This window comes from Opisthorchis viverrini, assembly GCF_000715545.1.
Source record: "Opisthorchis viverrini unplaced genomic scaffold opera_v5_1, whole genome shotgun sequence".
NCBI lineage: Eukaryota > Metazoa > Platyhelminthes > Trematoda > Opisthorchiida > Opisthorchiidae > Opisthorchis > Opisthorchis viverrini.
The window spans coordinates 3514129-3531441 of NW_008751657.1; the positions used below are offsets into that span (position 1 = coordinate 3514129).

Consider the following 17313-nt stretch of genomic DNA (forward strand, 5'->3'; position numbering starts at 1 on the left):
GTGGACGCTGAACCGCGCGGCCAAATGATACTTCCCGGCTGCCCAGGCCGAGGAAGGGGGTTTGGTTTAGGTACCCCACCTTGAGCCTTCGACTGAAAAGTCTTACCCACAAGGCAGTAGGAGGACGTAGGGTTTTGTTCGGGGACCCTGACCCTAGCCTCTGACTCAAAAGTCCGACCCACGAGGCAGTGGGAGAATTTAGGGTTTTCTTTGGGGACCCTGCCCGGAGCCGACGACTCAACAGTCTGACCTGCTCGGTTGCAAGGGGTTGGCCTAACCCGAGGGTGCAGGGAATAAGGCATTACTGTCTCATTCCTGATGCGGCTGCGCACAGCAGGTGCCTTTTGAGCAGCACCAGGCTTTTTGGTTTTAAAAGTATTTCGACCGCATTGGATAATGCGCCGGCGGTCACGGTCAACCGCTGGGCGATCGGAGTGTGCGGTTTTTGGGGCCGATCTTTGCTAACCCGTCCTTCCTCAGGGGAAGGCAGCATTGCTGCTCTCACAAATATGGACATGCTGGTCGCCTGGGGAAAACACCTTACTGCCTTCACACTCCTGTCGCAGAGGGCAGTACGACTACCCCCAGACCACCTCGTAGCACGATTACTCGTAGTACGGGGTCTCGCCGCTCTTGGTCTGGCTGCTCCCCTTTGGCCTTCCTGGCATGGTTGCACCTTGTGGAACGAAGTTCCAACCAGTGTAGCCCGCGGGATCGCTGCAGCACTCAAGCCCGACCACCACGTCCAGGTGGCAGCTGTCAGTCAGAATATGAACGACGAAATTAAAGAGGAAAGGTGAAAAGGGACAGAATTATTGCGTGACACAACTTGATGTAGTGAAAGCAAGGGCTTCACCACGTCCAGGTGGCAGCTTTAGGTCAGAATATGAACGACGAAATTAAAGAGGAAAGGTGAAAAGGGACAGAATTATTGCGTGACACAACTTGATGTAGTGAAAGCAAGCAAGGGCTTGTCGTAGACTTTCGCACGTCCATAAGGGTTGTCGTACAGCGCCTTGATGGCCGCCTTTGCTCCACAGACGCTACCATTGTACCCGACGATCCACGGCATCAAAGGCAGTCTTCAAGTCAAGGAACACAAACATTGTTGGTTGCTGGAAGCGGTGTCGCCGTTCCAGAATCTGTTGGGAGTTGAAAATTTAATCGCGACATCCTCCTGTAGGACGGATTCCAACCTGGCTTTCATGGATCTGTTTCTCCCTATGTTCAGCCATCCTTCGAAGGATAAGACTAGAGGGCAGCTTCAAAGCCCCAGCTACCAAGCTGATGCGACGATGGTTTACACAGTGTTCGTTACCCTTTTTGAAGGCAATAGTAGCTGTTGACGCGCTCCATTCGGCAAGCGTTTTCTCTTCTCTCCATGTCACACTAATGAGCACTGTCAGGTAGGTCACCAGAGATTCGCCACCTTTAAAGAGGACTGGATATAGACCGTCCGGTCCCAATGCCTTCTAACGCTAAACGCACCGATATTTCACATTATATTTCATCTGACGGGCGATTAAAGTTTAAATTCCGTTTGCCTATATGAACTATTTTCGAACGCTGTGTTGCGGCAGGCCAGCTTAACTGTTCATCGAAGCGTTCGGTCCATTTTCCAATTGGCGTTTCCGAGTGAATTGATGAGCCAGCTTTTTTCCTTATCGTTTCACTGGCCGTCGATTTCCTATGTACAGTCGATCGTACCAGTTGGTATAGGGCACGGTTGTTCGTCAGTGGCAAATGCCGGTGTAAAAGGGTATCTACAACGTCACAGAAACAGTTCCTAGGACATTCAGGGCTACAGTTCATCAGGGCGGAGGCAAATACAATAAACAGGGACAGATGGGCCTCACATTCTCCAGATTCACAGACGCAGCCAAACGAGCCAAGCGGAACTCGCTACCAATGGGTATCCATTCAGTGTTCAGCTGTAGCACCCTTTCGGGGCCTAGCTGCCATACTACCAGAAGGAAGCACGAGGGCTTGGATACCGCCACGTTGCCCAAGCCTAAACAGGAGAAGTTGGGAGACAGAAGCCGCGTTCGAACCACGGACCTTCCGGTCAGTAAATTAGCGCTATAACCTCAGCCATCTCGCTTCTGGGTATCCACTCAAGTAAAAACGATTTTGCTCGATGGCTCAACATAAAACGCATGCCGACAAATCTACCTGCAGCGGCCTTCACGTCATCAGAGGTGCGTGGCCGGTACCTGGAGAAAGTGAGGGGCAGTCAGGTCGACTACGGTACTCGCGTTTTGTATCCTTGTTTCAGCATACATCAGCGAAGAGGAAATCCAGCGTACGAGCAAGAGTCATTTGTTATCCTGCTTGCTTAAGTGTGTGAACATTAAAAGTAACTAAGGAGACTGGATTTCTGGGTTTTGAAAAGAACTTCGCGGCGCTTGGGGTTATAACGAAATCGGATGTACGAAAGCTGCAGCTGAGCGAGGAAGGCGGTCAGTCCTAATGCTGAGACCTGTTTAGGGTGGAGTAGGAGGGAAGAGAGGATATGTGGAACTTTGAGAAGGGGGCGTTAGCTTGTTTTCACTTACCCGCCCTGGTGTAGGCAGACCCGACTGATGAAACATGCGACGGCCGAGATGGCATATGTTTTATTGTGACGTTCATCGTTGTACGCGGGATGGGATATTGTCAGAGTGCTCATACCTAGACAGGAAGAAGACTAGGGTCCTTAACCAGAGCTTTTGGCTCGAAATCCTGACTGCAAAGCAACGGTCTTTGGCAGGAAATGTGCGTTTCAAGGTTTACAGAACAAGTCGCCATACATGTACTAACCTCCAACCTCGAGAACAAAGAGACTGTTCGTCAGTGCTCTATCCAAAGACCGACCCGGTATGAGATACTAAGCGAATGTCATAGTGAAACCCCTAGTATATGGTGTAGAAAGCACCATACTACCATTACGCCGAGTCTCTTCGTAAGAGAAACGAATGAATGTTGTGTCGAAGACCTCCACCGACGGTTGATTGCCACAGTTCAACGAAGTCCACGGATGGTGACCTTCAAGTCACCAAATGTGAGCGCCTGTACTGACTGGGAATAAATCGCACATAGTTCGAAAAGCCACTTTCTGTTATCTGTGTGGTAAGCGTCAGCCCCGAATCGGCCACAAAGATGGGCATCCTTTGGACTTAGTCGGCAAACCTGAGCATTCATATCACCTAAAAGAATCATGATATTTGTTTGTCGCAGACCGAAGCAACCGTAACTAATCCTGACAAAGCTGTTTTTCTAAACCTCAGAGCTGCCATGTCGGAGCGTATGCTGACACAATACATAAGCACCGTTTACCACGCTTAGATGCACTGATTTTGATTGAAACACTCAGCCAAACCGCGCAAAGGCGGCTATTAACCAAAAACCGATACAATAAGGCACACTGAGCCCTGGGGACAAGCACAAATCGTACACCGCAAATACCACAAATCGCTGCATTAAGATAAGTAGACACGCGAAGAGTAGAGTACGAGAAATCTCGGTTTGTCCGAAGCGGTTTCAGGTGTGTGACTGAATTGGGGTTTCGCATGCGTGTTTCGGAGGCATAGCATGAGTCGATCGGAAAGCAGAACAAGGTCAGAGTGAGAGCTACTTGGAACAGATATTTTGAATTATTTTATTGGATACGGTTAGCTGATTTGCAGCCAAAAGAATTAGAACGACGTTGAGCGGCGAATGGAGAAAGGCCGGTCAGTGAACGAGTGCACGAGTGAATGACATTTCCAGGTTATTCAGACAAAAGGGGGCTCATTTGGGTTTCGGCTCAAAAAGGAAGGATGCGGGGTTTCCTCCTGAGACTTTCGGATCAAAGGTCCGAAAAGAGAGACTGTTGGAGTTGTCCTTGTGGACCACTAACCGTAGTAATAACTAAAAGGTCTGAGCCACTTGGTTGCAAAGGGTTGCTCTGGGCCAAGGGAGTAGAAAGTAAGACGCAGACGCCTGATTTTTGATGTTGATACGCATGTGCGTGTGTATGCTACAGCGACAGCAGATCCGCACAACCAGTTGGATGAGCTTCCGGAGCTAACAATTTTTTTCCATTATTTTTCATTACAGAAGCGTCAACGGAGAGGTTTCTAGCGACGAACTTCCGTCCACCGTTGGCCGCAGAACGAACAAGCGAAGGTCAGAAAAGGCTTGCAGAAAGTCGCCAGGAAATACTGACCTGAAGATGTTCTATAAAATTTTGCCCCTTTTATATAAATGTTTGAAATTCAAATAACTTATTTCAATATCCAATCGAGTAAAATGCTGTGGAAATACGTACAGGTATTTGGATAAGCACGACATGAGGACATGCTGACAAGGCGATTCAAGAATCCAACTAGGGAAAATATTAAAATGGGCAAAATTAGCGCACATGAGGATTCTCGCTAAGTAGAAACTAGGGGCGCAATAGTGTTTAATTTCCGCACCGAGTCTGCACCCGGATGCAGAAATGTCTGTACCATGGCTCACCGCGCGACTTCACTACTAGACTGGCCTGTACGATAATTGCTTCGAGAAGTGTTTCACTGCCCTTCGCCGGACTGTTACCCAGGGGTCTTCTTTATACGGTTGATAAGGATAAATAATAGGGAAAATCGTTCAGCTTCAACACCCTTCCTAGCTGCTACGCCATCCAAAAGAAGCACGAGGGCTGGGATACTGTCAGGTTGCCCAAGCCTAGACAGGGGGATTCGAGAGGTAGAGGTTGGGTTAAAACCACGGACCTTTCGGTCTGTATATTCGCGCTATAACCACTGAAAAATCTCACACGGTCGAATCTTAACTAATTAAATTTCAACCAGTGTAGCCCACAGGATCATTGCAACGCTGCAACCGAACCATCACGACAAAGTAGTCAGCTTTGGGTCAGCAGGACGCAATAGTTACTAGTAGAAAAACCAAGGCCTCCTGTCACTTTCGACTCATTGCAGCACCCTAACAGTACTAGGTCAGCACATGCGTTTTCGGAAGTCGCGCAAACGAGTCTGGCACTTAAGCTGCTCTCCCGATGCTGTCCAGTTGCACAAGGTCTACGGAGAAGCGGCTGCTGCTCTGGGAGCTCGTCCATTGGGTATTCTGCGGTGTTTAGTTGCAATTTACGCATGGGTGAACATTTTCACCTGTTGGAGTGCCACACTACTGTAAGCATTTTCGCTCCGCACTGCAGTCTTTCCTAATTTGAAGTTATTATTGTAGTTCCTGACGGTCTTAACCGTAATTACGGCTTAAAGCGTCCATTACGAGATTACCTAAATGACCATCTCGAGATGGTCATTTAGAAAACAGGAACAAGGCACGACATGAGGACATGCTGACAAGGCGATTCAAGAATCCAACTAGGGAAAATATTAAAATGGGCAAAATTAGCGCACATGAGGATTCTCGCTAAGTAGAAACTAGGGGCGCAATAGTGTTTAATTTCCGCACCGAGTCTGCACCCGGATGCAGAAATGTCTGTACCATGGCTCACCGCGCGACTTCACTACTAGACTGGCCTGTACGATAATTGCTTCGAGAAGTGTTTCACTGCCCTTCGCCGGACTGTTACCCAGGGGTCTTCTTTATACGGTTGATAAGGATAAATAATAGGGAAAATCGTTCAGCTTCAACACCCTTCCTAGCTGCTACGCCATCCAAAAGAAGCACGAGGGCTGGGATACTGTCAGGTTGCCCAAGCCTAGACAGGGGGATTCGAGAGGTAGAGGTTGGGTTAAAACCACGGACCTTTCGGTCTGTATATTCGCGCTATAACCACTGAAAAATCTCACACGGTCGAATCTTAACTAATTAAATTTCAACCAGTGTAGCCCACAGGATCATTGCAACGCTGCAACCGAACCATCACGACAAAGTAGTCAGCTTTGGGTCAGCAGGACGCAATAGTTACTAGTAGAAAAACCAAGGCCTCCTGTCACTTTCGACTCATTGCAGCACCCTAACAGTACTAGGTCAGCACATGCGTTTTCGGAAGTCGCGCAAACGAGTCTGGCACTTAAGCTGCTCTCCCGATGCTGTCCAGTTGCACAAGGTCTACGGAGAAGCGGCTGCTGCTCTGGGAGCTCGTCCATTGGGTATTCTGCGGTGTTTAGTTGCAATTTACGCATGGGTGAACATTTTCACCTGTTGGAGTGCCACACTACTGTAAGCATTTTCGCTCCGCACTGCAGTCTTTCCTAATTTGAAGTTATTATTGTAGTTCCTGACGGTCTTAACCGTAATTACGGCTTAAAGCGTCCATTACGAGATTACCTAAATGACCATCTCGAGATGGTCATTTAGAAAACAGGAACAAGGCTCGTGAGCCAAAGCCCAGTAAGCAAGGTTGTACATCACCGATACTTACATGTGAATCAATCAAAATGACAGACACCGTATACTACAGCATAAAAACCGTCACAGCTAATATCGCTACGACAGAAGCTGACTCAAAACCAAACCCAATCAGATGATTGGCCCAAAAATTATCACGTGACAGATGCAGGCAACGTCACGTGACCACCACGGCGTACGACAAGGATGTCTGGGAAACTGCAATGTTGTGGAGCTCACCACTACATAGGTAAAAACCCCTATATTTACTTCATTATCCTGAAGCTTATTTGATTTGGCAACTTGTTTAACTGAGCGGCTTCTTAAGGTCAACAAAGCCCTCGGACTAGAAAACAGTGATCTGTAACGCATTTGAAACCCGACTGTACCGATTGTATGTTCTATCATATGACATTATGTGTGCCTCTCCGTCCCTCTCTTCCCCTATTGCGGGTACCACGGACGAGTCACCACGGGCCCTGGGCAGGAAATAGTATCCCGCTTGTACACCCATCTAACTGACCTTGACCCAACTTTGTACACACACCCCTGTCTTCCGGTTTTGGTTCGGGTTAATACACGTGCGTTGTTGCTACACTCCGGTCTTCTTCCCTGTACCACCCGACCTGTGTGCATGTGTGCTGTGTATACTGTGTGGATTCATTAATACCAGTCTGCACATTTCAGAACTGACGTGTGCCGTCGCTACATCCTGTCGAACGTCGAATACCTCTGACTTCCTGACGTCCCACGCTACGCTCGGCTCTCGCACAATGGAGTTGGATTTTCGAAAGCTACGATGTGTCCCTGTTGCACTAAAAGATACAGACAATTGAGTTCAGAGTACGAGTCCAGTCTAAGCATCCACGGGCAGTAGTGATGCTAGGAAAGTATTCCACCAGAATTTTTCCGCCAGAGGTATGTTTGCTACGGTGGGAAAGGAAACTGGTGACCTGGGGGAATTTGAAGGTAGACTGAAGTGGATTGTAGCTTGAGCATATAGGCAATGAAATGCAACGCTTCGGCGGAAAAGTTTTATTCCTTCCGCAAAGGTTTGCAGCTAATAAGAGTACGAGTCCAGTCTAAGCATCCACGGGCAGTAGTGATGCTAGGAAAGTATTCCACCAGAATTTTTCCGCCAGAGGTATGTTTGCTACGGTGGGAAAGGAAACTGGTGACCTGGGGGAATTTGAAGGTAGACTGAAGTGGATTGTAGCTTGAGCATATAGGCAATGAAATGCAACGCTTCGGCGGAAAAGTTTTATTCCTTCCGCAAAGGTTTTGCAGCTAATAGCATTGTGCTTCTAATGGGCCCCAACTCAGTGGAAGAAGCGATTCGTTTAAGATAGACGAATGCTTTATGCGAGTCTGCAGCTATATTGATTTGTGGGAGTCAATCTAGCCTGCGGTACACTTGCTGACGCAAAATATAAGTGAAAATTACTCGCACACAAAAATCTGTATCGTGGATCCTCCGACCTAATAAACGGATGCTGAAGTATCACCGTATCTCGAGGTGAAGGGTTGTTGGCATAGCAACACGCACTGACCTCGAATAATTAACGCCAGGTCGGGAAAACAGAATAAATTCTGTGTATTAATCGTTCTCACGATATTCCGAGAAATTTTTAAAGGACGTTAACTTTGTCAGTAGTTGTATGCCCCATGCTCGTAGGTCGATTCTCCTCATGGAAGCTGTCTGATATTGGCCTGAAATTATCCGGGTCATATTTACTGAAATTAAACTGTCAAGTTTCAGAGGGCGCTTAGTTCTACACCCGTAAGCCGTACCATTATGTGATTTTTCTGATGTAGGCGGTGAGCTTTTTAGTGTAAGGCACAATTGAATCCCACAGTAAAACAAAACCTTGCGCTGTTAGTTTGAATCTCCCAATGGGGCTGCCGTTGCCCATGCTTTACGCTGAAACGAGCACAGTTCAGGTGTAGGCCTTGTTTGTGACTAGGGTCCACAATGTCTAAACAGATTGCGACTTGCTTTTCACGTCCAATATGGTGGTCGGCTGTGAGGACGTTGTCCTCGTCGATATCGATTAGTAAACTCATAGCGCCCTTGTAGACCGTTTGGCAACTAAGCATGTGTGCTGCCTATATAAGTGTCCCTACGTATGAACTGATTTCCATAAAAATGTACGTAGTCTTTAATTTCGTTGATACCAGACGAGTTGTTTTACCTGCCTGTGTGTTTTACAGTGGAAAGCAGCGTCTCCTCTTGAACCTCTTTTTTTCTGTCCGTAATGTCCGCTGTATATGGATCACGCCAGTGGAGGTATGACTTCGTCTCTGTCAGACAGTACTCAATTTTCATGTGACTGCATTGCTTTCACACACTGCTGGGCACCCATACCTGACGTCAGTCGTGTCTTTATTCTGATTGTACTATTATGACCATGCCGTCAAGAACGATTACTTTGTACATTCCGGAGCGCTCTCTTTCTGTGGAGACTGAGATATGAACTGAATTACTAAAGCTAAAGGGTGATATGATTGTTTCACACCGATGGTGACCGTCCTAAATGCATGCTGTAGCCATACACCGTTCCAATACCAAAGATTTCACTGAATATGTTCTTCCGTCGTGGTTCAGAGGCGCATTTAGTCGAGAAGCTCCGACCTGAGGGGTTCCGTTGAGGTGGGGAACAAAAACCTGTGTTGCCACCGGTTTACTATATTACTCTGTCATCTCCTCATCCTCTAACCTTACCTCGTCTTCTTATTTACGCTCAGAGAGTCTGGCAATTAGACCCTGCAGTTAGCTTTAGATCGGGTTTTGTGAGGCCTGAGAGTGACAAACGTATCCCTGAAAGCGGTCAGTTACTCGGTAAGGTTCTTCATCGACGTTGTGTCAGTAGACTGCGACTTTTATGCTGTCCGCCTGTGACAGGTTTCCAAAATTTTTCAGGAAAACAGTGAAGTCCTTAATCCGAAAATTTTCGGGTTACTCATTTCACCGACGGTAGCCAATGGCGACAAGAGTTACCTGCCGATCGTATTTGTCGAAAATTGAGGCGAACGGCCACCCGCGAAGCGCTCTCTGGGTTATTGAGTACATGACTCAAGGTTTCTGCAGATATCCGATAACAAAAATGTGATTTTCTGCCATCTCTCGCTCAAAAGAAGCCACGAATAGAGGCCAAGTAAGGGTGTGGAGCAAAGCAATATTTGTCGGGTAGGAGAATTCCGCGGTATGCGGCTATATATTGCTCCATCAAACTCAGTTATGATTTCTGTATCGCATTTAGAAGGGACTGTATTATACACTCTGCGATTGTGATTGTTTCTTGCACATTAATGTACTGCAATGCATTGCACAACATGGACGTCACCGTGCACTGCTTTTATACATTCACTTATGCCACACATGATAAAGGAAATGTAGCTTTCTATCAAAGATTGCGTGAACTTGCATCGTCTGGAGCAAAAACTGTCCTCCAGCAGAAAGCGTAACGTCATTGAGCTGGGTTTCTTTGAGAGGAACATCAAAATTACCAAACAATGTGGCCCCAAATAGTTCTTCACCACCGCAACGTGCGCAATGCCAAGCTCGGCTGCTTATCGCTACTGCTAGGCCCACGTACATAAGGGGCGCTGATTATGGGGCCGTAACTATGCAAAACAGACCAAGCTGAGGACCAAGAACATCCCCTCATCATTGGGAGGTTGTGTGCTACCGCTCTACTAAACAGAAGCCTGAAAATTATGAAACCAACATTGGCGAAATACATGATTTTATTCATTAGGTGAACCAGCACTAGCGTACCTAGCGGTCTTTCCGTTTCTCGTTTAATGTAAAAGCTTTCCCTCAGAGACGCGAACAACCACCCAAATTTCAATGACTTCTATTTGCGACCAATACTTCAAACTTTTCAAGCGGTTCTTCTACAGGCGATGACTATGGATTAGGGAAAAGAGACAGGTGAAGCAAGCTCTTCTAGGTTGTATTTTGCTAGTACCCGCTGGGCGATGCACGAAAAAAGATCTGACTTACTCTGTCGGAACGAGTGGTCTCTGAATACCGAGAGCAGAGGCACGCAATATACGCTGACGTGAAGGATAAGCAATAAGGTCGCACCACTTCCAAATTTCTCTCTGCTCAAAGGTATAAGAGATGCGCGTCTCATGGTTGTCTAAGGATCACTCACCACGCTGGAGGATTTTGTGGGCTGTATGCTCCGGGCTATCGCTCTGTTCACATGCTCTTAAAATGCCAATTTGCGTTCACAAGACATCCGCTGTTACCTTTCCGAAATATGTCAAACAACGCTGCGCACGAATAGCCCACTTGAAGTTGACGTACGACCATCGGGCACTTGGATATTATACAAATTCATGGTGTGTCCTTGCGGGATATCCGCACGATGGTGACATCTCCATAGATATTGTTCGGTAATTGAGTAATTCCTCGGCAGCGTCGTCAAAGCAGACCATGGAGGGGAATACATGTTGCCTGTGTTTGAACACATTTCGCAAAACGGTGAGGTGTTTATGGAACGCAATGCCACCCAGTGGCTTGTTGCGCGTGAAAATAGCACGGCTTTACGTCGCTTTATCCGTCAACATAGCTCAGTGCTATATGTCGCCTATCTTGTCCTTCAACACAGTGAGTATTGCACACAGAGGCAGGGAATTCTCAATTTTGAGGTCTCTGTTTTGTGCGGATGATACGTACGTGGGTAAGACGACCATCAGCTGGTTCTACAATGAGTTCTGGACACATTGACGAAGTTTCCATGAACGGAGAATGTCATCCACTTTCACAACCAACACGTAACCAAGGGCCTACTTTAAGCTAGGAGAAGGCCATTGATGCTGCATCTCTGGAAAAACGGAATGGTTTACGGACTCCCCAGATTAACTGAAACGGACCGCTGCACATGTTATGACGAGTTCGATACTTCAGCTACTCAGCGCATTCTTTTGAAGTCGTGGCACTTGAGGCGTCAAGTGACGTAGAGCTCGTTGAAGCGAGACTTGCTGAATGGGATGCCATGCTCTAGGTGGTCGGGCGTCAAAATGTAGGGGTCGTCATGCGGCTAAGTTCAGACATCCCCGAACAACATGTCGAGCGTATGATATTTCATAATAACCTAACAATCGCAGTGGCAGCGACAAGTTCCTTGGGCCTGATTTTATCTGGTTTGGCGCCTGTTAAATCTAAAAGACAAATTTTTTTACATATCCCACAAATTCTCGATACCACTTGGTTTCATGGGAGAAAACGCAACGGAGTTATTCATCACGAATGCCCCCGTAATGATCTCAAGTTCAATAAACTAGAAAAAGGAGAAGCTAAATTTCCTGCAAAATATTCAACTGCATTAGCAGACCGATGAGCTGAAAACGGGAAAAAAGAATTAGTGAGCTGAAGCCAAGTGAAGACGTTTGTACAACACCAACACTTACATGAATGAAACAAACTGAAAAATGGTGTGGTTGGACGTTGATCCCAGACGTTTCATAACCAACCGATGTGGTATCGTCAGTGCGTTGTTAGAGGGCTTAGCGGGGCATACCACTGGGTCACTAGTTGTGACTTGGGTTGTGATGCGCCTGTGACTCAGTGCACACATGGATTACTCAACACTGAGCGTGGGATACCAGATTTGAAATCAAATTGGAAAGGATAAAAAACTACCCTCCGTGAGTGTTTTAGCGGATGGGAAGCCGGATGGGTTTCAGGAAACTTGGTTATACCTCAGAGACACGTGCGGGCCATGTACATAGTTACAACAGTAATAATCTTATGGAACGCAATGCCACCCAGTGGCTTGTTGCGCGTGAAAATAGCACGGCTTTACGTCGCTTTATCCGTCAACATAGCTCAGTGCTATATGTCGCCTATCTTGTCCTTCAACACAGTGAGTATTGCACACAGAGGCAGGGAATTCTCAATTTTGAGGCCTCTGTTTTGTGCGGATGATACGTACGTGGGTAAGACGACCATCAGCTGGTTCTACAATGAGTTCTGGACACATTGATGAAGTTTCCGTGAACGGAGAATGTCATCCACTTTCACAACCAACACGTAACCAAGGGCCTACTTTAAGCTAGGAGAAGGCCATTGATGCTGCATCTCTGGAAAAACGGAATGGTTTACGGACTCCCCAGATTAACTGAAACGGACCGCTGCACATGTTATGACGAGTTCGATACTTCAGCTACTCAGCGCATTCTTTTGAAGTCGTGGCACTTGAGGCGTCAAGTGACGTAGAGCTCGTTGAAGCGAGACTTGCTGAATGGGATGCCATGCTCTAGGTGGTCGGGCGTCAAAATGTAGGGGTCGTCATGCGGCTAAGTTCAGACATCCCCGAACAACATGTCGAGCGTATGATATTTCATAATAACCTAACAATCGCAGTGGCAGCGACAAGTTCCTTGGGCCTGATTTTATCTGGTTTGGCGCCTGTTAAATCTAAAAGACAAATTTTTTTACATATCCCACAAATTCTCGATACCACTTGGTTTCATGGGAGAAAACGCAACGGAGTTATTCATCACGAATGCCCCCGTAATGATCTCAAGTTCAATAAACTAGAAAAAGGAGAAGCTAAATTTCCTGCAAAATATTCAACTGCATTAGCAGACCGATGAGCTGAAAACGGGAAAAAAGAATTAGTGAGCTGAAGCCAAGTGAAGACGTTTGTACAACACCAACACTTACATGAATGAAACAAACTGAAAAATGGTGTGGTTGGACGTTGATCCCAGACGTTTCATAACCAACCGATGTGGTATCGTCAGTGCGTTGTTAGAGGGCTTAGCGGGGCATACCACTGGGTCACTAGTTGTGACTTGGGTTGTGATGCGCCTGTGACTCAGTGCACACATGGATTACTCAACACTGAGCGTGGGATACCAGATTTGAAATCAAATTGGAAAGGATAAAAAACTACCCTCCGTGAGTGTTTTAGCGGATGGGAAGCCGGATGGGTTTCAGGAAACTTGGTTATACCTCAGAGACACGTGCGGGCCATGTACATAGTTACAACAGTTACAACAGTTACAACAGTAATAATAATAATAACAATGGACCACAAGAAGAGCTGCACTCAGACTATCAAAAAATGGTGGCCGGTCACGGTACCGCCTACGATCGCTGGTGCGCAACGTGTCGCGTATCACATCATATCAGCCGATATGATGGTGAACTTTGCCCGCTTCACGGTGGCGTTCCTGAGGCTTGTCTTAAGGTGAGTCCGCAGACGGTTAGTTTATTTTCGGTATCTGGCCCGCTCCGTCCAGAAACCGCGAAGGTTTGTACGTCTAAAGGTCCACAATAAAGCATTTCGTGATGTCAAACTGGCTCGAAGCACATAGTGTAGATGACAGCTTGCCAACAGTGTGCTCCCGTTTCCAACCCCACGTGACAGCCAATCCCCATATTTATTCCCCTTAACCAGATGAGCTGAAACCCTCTTGTTTTACTGAACTATTTTTATAACTCTTACGGACTTTGGTCGGACATTGTGATTTTTGCGGTTGTTCGCCGTCGATATCTGTTCGATTGTGACGATATCGACTTTGAGGCGAAGTGATCTGCGTCTATCCTGAGGCTGGTAATTGTACCGCCTTATTTTGTAACCTTACGGTATCTGCAGAGGAGAATCCGTTGAGGTTTGTTGAATATGTATATTATTGTGTTTGCAATAGTACCGTGATTCCAGAATTCGGATTTCCTGGTCGTTTTCCTGGATTGGCACGCGTGACTCAAACTTGGAAAGCAAATAACCGTAACACATAGTCCTAGCACATTGAATCCTGGGAGTGTGTATGTGCTCGTATTTTCGGGCTCCAAGAAGGAGCTAGCCGACAGTCGTGAATTAATTTCATTCTGCTAGTAATAATGCGCAAGCACCAATCGGATCGGAAGAGAGAGACGACGATGGTTTCGTTGACCTATGAAAGGCCCGCGAAACCTAGGCTGATTTTCCGTTAATGGGTTACGCATTTCAGACAAGTCTTGTAGTTCTTGCGGCCTGATAGTAGGAACAAGGCTACAAAGACAACACAATGCGAATCAGCCGTTTAAGATGTGTAAAACAGCCTCGACGAGATCGTCGCTGCTCTTTTTATGGGGTGAGTATTGCTCCAGCTTGTCAGCCGTCTGTCTCGTAGTGTTATTTTGATAACCCCAATTATCTCCCCCTCATTTCAAGACGCCAATAGCTTACCAAACACTGAGCACCGAGAAGGCCGTAAGCTTCTTGGTGGGACATTTGCACTAAACAGAATGCAAATTTTCATCTCGTGTAAGTTGGACCTTCAACTTTTCCCGGTGTATATGGATGGGCGCATGTCGGTCAATGGGATAGGCATTGTGGAATCGCATGCACACTTTAGTTCTTTGCATCTCCTAGGTTCGCTATGCTGTCCTCTATGACCGCTTTGGCATGCTGCAGTTTACTGCCAAACTTGACCTACGAGCATAAGTCATCAACATCTGCAAGCCTAGTACAGTGTACCTGAAAATAATGAATGTGCCTACCACGATGACAACACGAAATTGAAATTCTCAGGGCCCCAGAAAAAACAGGACTCGGTATTCGTTCAACCAAAAGGGATACATGCAAAAGAAATTAATTACAGGAGAGACACTTCTGAACACCTTGCGTCCACGAGCACTTTATGGACTCTGAAATGGTCAGTGAATCACTTTAGCTGCAAAGCCACCTGCAACCTTCGTTCCTTTCAAGCGATTTACGATTCACAGGAATTTGGGATATCTGGAAGTTGATTCATGCCCAGGCCAAACTGAAGCAAATGATTGGATGGTTCCAGTCATGCTATCCGTGCCGAAACGCAACCACTACATACGAGGCGTAGCTGCTTAGCGCACGTTTGCTTCAATCGTCGCCCGTGGCCGGGTGGCCGAGCGGGGTAAGTTTGGGAATGGCTCGCGGTTCAAGTCCGGCGGCATCATCCGACTCCTTTTCGACTTTCTCGGTTAACATGTTACTTCATGGGATCCTACTGCTTTTGCTGAGTCATATATGGCGTAAAATATGATTTTTTAAGGTGAAAGCAACTTAATGTTCCGATTGGGAAGTCCTAAACATGTATACATATCCATTACTAAAGTTAAGTTTGAGTCGAGATTCCTGAAAACACAAAAGTCCAGTTCCTTCCAAGGTTTTATTGGAAGAAGTGATGTGGGTAGTCAGAAAAAGGTTGTGTGGAGAAAGGCAGGTCGATGAATACGTTAAGATACGCGGATACGTTCTGTGATGTTGAGGTTTCTTATTTAATAAACGTTTCATTGCACACATTTCACGTGAAGAAGCAGAGGCCTCCTGCAAGAAATTATTAAAATTGTTTCATGCTGTTTTCTCGCTGGCACTGACAGTCCACCCCTTCTTGGTTTGTGCGCTTCAACCATTTAACTTGCTTTTTTCCCTGGCTCGTGCACAAATGCAATTTAAACGCGCGGGCTCCCCGGCTTGTGCACAACTAACAAATCAGAATGCTGGCTTGTGCATGAACCGCATGCCGTGATATCTTACGACGTCAGGCACTGTTTTCCAATCGGTGGTGGTTGATGGCCCTGATGATTTGCTCACTTAAACAAATCATCCTTGATGAAAAAAAATTCATCAGACAGACATTTTTCATCATGAACTGTTAACCATGAAAAATCTTGCAGTTTTCCAGAAGCCATTTCCATTTTTACTAATATTGAATGTTGTCGCCGCACACATGGTTTGACATGGCTTAGGAAGATAATAAACGTTATTGTTTTGGCGATGACGCTAGCCTAGACTGCGTAGGCATAGGACTAAGCTGAAAAATGCAGTTAGTACACATGCTGCACGGAAAGAAGTGGACAACATAAACCGGATGTTGGATGAGTCTGTAGGAGTAAATGATCTAGGGTGCAGGAGAACAAGAGATTGGAGGAAAATGGGAGGTTCCTGCTCCTATTATATATTCAGAGAATGAGGTGTTTGACGCGGTCGCAGCCTAGGAAAGAGGGTATATGCTACGTAGAACGGGTTGCGCTCGAGGAGTCACTTCATCTGCCTTTAGCAGGTCCCCGCTGTCTAACACGCGCTATGGGAATTTTTACTTTGCTCTAATTGGTGTTTTGGATTTATAATAGGCCTTCCTGGATACATGCTGTAACCGAAACGGCCTTCCGTCTGTGGCAACGGCCACGTTTTATAAAAGGATTTTCTGTACATGAAGGCCGGCCTGCGAACTGAGGGACTTGAGGATCGCTGGAGGGGTGGCGGGTTTACGTTTTTACCTGAGTGTGCGCTATAGGAAGATCGTTGTGGAGTAGTATATGCTTTCGTTGGAAATCGTAGCGCATATGGATGCTGCATTCAATAACAAGGTGTTTGATTTCGAATTATTAGGAGCATGCTTAAGGCTTCTAAGCGTTTCCGGCTCGTCATTCAGCCGTAAACTTCAATGTCTCGGCAATCACTTGAGCTCTATCTTTCTCCTAGCTGGGCTAGTCACTAAACCGGGAGCCTCTACTTCTCAACAAGATAGGTTTTGTCGACATTTTGAAGTGTTCAGTTCCACTTGCACAAGCTTAACTAGGGTCCTTTGTTTACTTGGAGGTCACCTTTAAGAAACGATGCAACATGGGAACAGTCCCAGTGCTACATTCATATATTAAACAATATTTTCAAAGGTCGAACAACAACATCACAATGGCAGGCTCAGGATTCGACAAATGTGATCATGAATCGGCAGCACGCAATACAATTTGTACGCGCCTCTTTCAATCGAGATGTAGGTATGATGTGATTCTCACTTGCAGAATCCGGCATTCTATGACGTCATTTGCACATCACACTAGACTAAATGTTCTCCCCCAACAAGCCTACGGCTCTGTGACTAGGTTTCTAGTGTAGTGGTCTGGCTACCCAATAAGGTAGTTTACCAGGAGTGTGTGGCAAAGAAATAAAAATGATTACGCTAGTTCGGGTACACAAAAATAAAGAGACCAGACGAAGCAGACTCACTAAC

At 46.4% G+C, this 17313-nt stretch overlaps 1 protein-coding gene across 1 annotated transcript in view; it reads right to left on the bottom strand.

Moving 5' to 3' along the window:
- Nucleotides 1–6437, bottom strand: part of T265_00055 (hypothetical protein) — a gene marked incomplete at both ends in the record, with an annotated part of 28252 nt that extends 21815 nt beyond the window's left edge. Inside the window, one exon of the mRNA XM_009163712.1 lies at nucleotides 6353–6437. The remainder of the gene's footprint in view (nucleotides 1–6352) is intronic.
- Between the last annotated feature and the right edge of the window lie 10876 nt (nucleotides 6438–17313).